The following is a 2,365-nucleotide window of genomic DNA, read 5'->3' on the forward strand; positions in this document are numbered from 1 at the left end:
AAGTAAGCGCTTCTTTGGATAAAAATTCTGTGATAAAATTAGTTATTTATTTCTGATTCTTACTTTTTTTTTTCAACCCAGAACACAACCAAAAAAGAAAAAAGTTGTTGTAGAGGATTCACCTCCTGAAAAAGATCAATACTTTGATGGGTACAGTACCTCGTAAGCTATATTACCGTCTATCATCGTAATTATTTTTGTTAACATCTTCTTTTATGAATGTAGTGAGACATGAAATATCAAGTGACGAACTAGATGAATGGCTAAGGGAAAACGTTGATAAATCTGCTGCAGAGGGGTATGTCTTGCTGGGGTGTCTATTTCAGATTTTGGTGTGTTTTGTTTGCTAATAATTGTTTCTTGTTTCGCAGGGAGAACCAAGCTGACCTCCGATCGACAGAAGGTCGCTATGTGTCCTCTGAAACGTAAGAAGCTTTATTTAATAAAATCTTGTTATCATGATTTGGGTGTATATTGTACATTCTGTTGGTTGTATCTTGTGCATTCATTTGGGTGTATTTTATACCTGTATCTTATTTTGTCTGAATAACATGAAATTTGTTTTAGAATACCGGCTGTGAACTTGGGAAGTGATGATCCTTCCTCTCAAGGACGCACCGAACAGAGTAGTGTAAACCAGCCGTCACAGAGCATGTAATTTCTCTTTCAAATAACCGTTACTTTTGTTCTTCTATTACCTTCTACTTCTAATTCTGTATATATTTTTTTTAGAAAAAAAAGACCTTTATTATTTTATTCAAGAAAAAAAAGGCACGAAAAAAAAAAGCAAAAACTGCGAGTATGTAAGTTCTCAAAAAACAAAGCCTGTCTTCTTTTTGAATTGTTCGGGTGTATTTTTTGACTTTCTTTGGGTGTATTTTAGGTTGAGTCCGGCTGATTCGGATATGATGGTTGTGAGGGAACAGACACTGTCGGAAGCGCTTGCAATGTGAGTTTTCCAATAATATTTCAACCTTATAACCTTATTATTTTCAAAGGCGTTGTTAACCTTTCATTTTTCTTCTTGTTTAGAGTTCCGATTCAGGTTTTTGTGCCGGCGTCCCAAACAACCACTGAGACAGATTTTGAACCAACCCCTATGCTACAGATTGAAGGGACTACAGAAACGTAAGAAATAGTATTGGGTGTATATTTGTTTAGAGTTTGGGTGTATATTTGCTAACAGTTTGGGTGTATATTGTTCCTGATTAATTTTTTTTGACGCCATGATTAATTTTGTGTAACTGTGCAGCACTCCTGAACCCCCCAAACAACTTCAAGAAACCACACCCACGCTTCCCCCAGCTCCAACTAAAATGTAAGTTCATCAGACTAAAATCAATCTTTCCTTATCATCCGTATATTCTTTTTCTTACTCTTATTCTTATACATGATGATGCAGTCATCCAGCCGCAGAAGACGCTGCTGCCCTGTTGATGATGGCACGGTCAGCAACCTATGTTCCTAAAATAGATCTAGGGGTGCCATCATTCAGCCTTGGATTGACTGATTCAAGCCAGGAGGGGGCGTCAACGCAGGAGACAGAAAGGGCAAAATCTCCAGAAGATGCAAATTTGATAGAACAATTGGACGATTTGGTCCAAAAAATAGCAAGCAGTGCGGCGAAGGGAAAAAACAAAAGTCCACAAATTCAGAGGGAGACTGGGGGAGAAATTTCTGCGAAGTTTGAAACTCATGGGGATTAAATCAGATTACGGATGATATGAAACAAAAGTGCTACATCTGGGGGACGAGACTGAAGGAAGACGCAGATGGCAATACTAACGAGTATGAGGAGATGTGCACTATAATTGCCCAAGATGAATACATTTTGATGAGAATGCACCTTGCATCCCTCCAGGCAAAAAGTGATATAGAATCTCAGGTAATATTAGAATAACATTAATGTTTTTACACGAAAGTCAACTGCAATGTGTATTAATGTAAAATTGATTTCGGCATATATTTCTAGATTATATCTGCCATCTGCCTCATCCTCAACCAGAAAAATGAAAAGAGGTTTCAAGAACAAATATACTGTCTCCCCCTGATATTGTGGTAAGTGTTACTTCTACGAACTTTGGGTGTATTTTCTGTATTGATTTGGGTGTATTTTTTACGTTCAATTGGGTGTAAGTTGTGAATTTTCAATATTTCATTTCTTGTTTCGCAATTCTTGCAGAGCATGGCACTTCGGATCACCCAAAGGGGGAATTCGTATCACTGAAAACGAATAAGGAATTCAGGGTGGAAGACTACCCGAGTTTTATTCCCTTCATAGATAGAAAAAAATTAACTTCGCATCCATATGTAAGTTTTCGTTTGCTAAATTTGTTAGTACGCTTATTTACTTATATGCCAAATA

The 2,365-nt window shown here is 37.1% G+C and overlaps 1 long non-coding RNA gene across 1 annotated transcript; it reads left to right on the forward strand.

Annotated features, from left to right (window-relative positions):
* On the forward strand, positions 234-616 carry LOC110262724. Its single transcript, XR_002347714.1, has 3 exons — positions 234-298; positions 372-425; positions 568-616. It is a non-coding gene; the product is annotated as an uncharacterized LOC110262724 (long non-coding RNA).

The sequence above is a fragment of the Arachis ipaensis genome, chromosome B05 (assembly GCF_000816755.2).
Source record: "Arachis ipaensis cultivar K30076 chromosome B05, Araip1.1, whole genome shotgun sequence".
In the NCBI taxonomy this organism is placed as follows: Eukaryota; Viridiplantae; Streptophyta; class Magnoliopsida; order Fabales; family Fabaceae; genus Arachis; species Arachis ipaensis.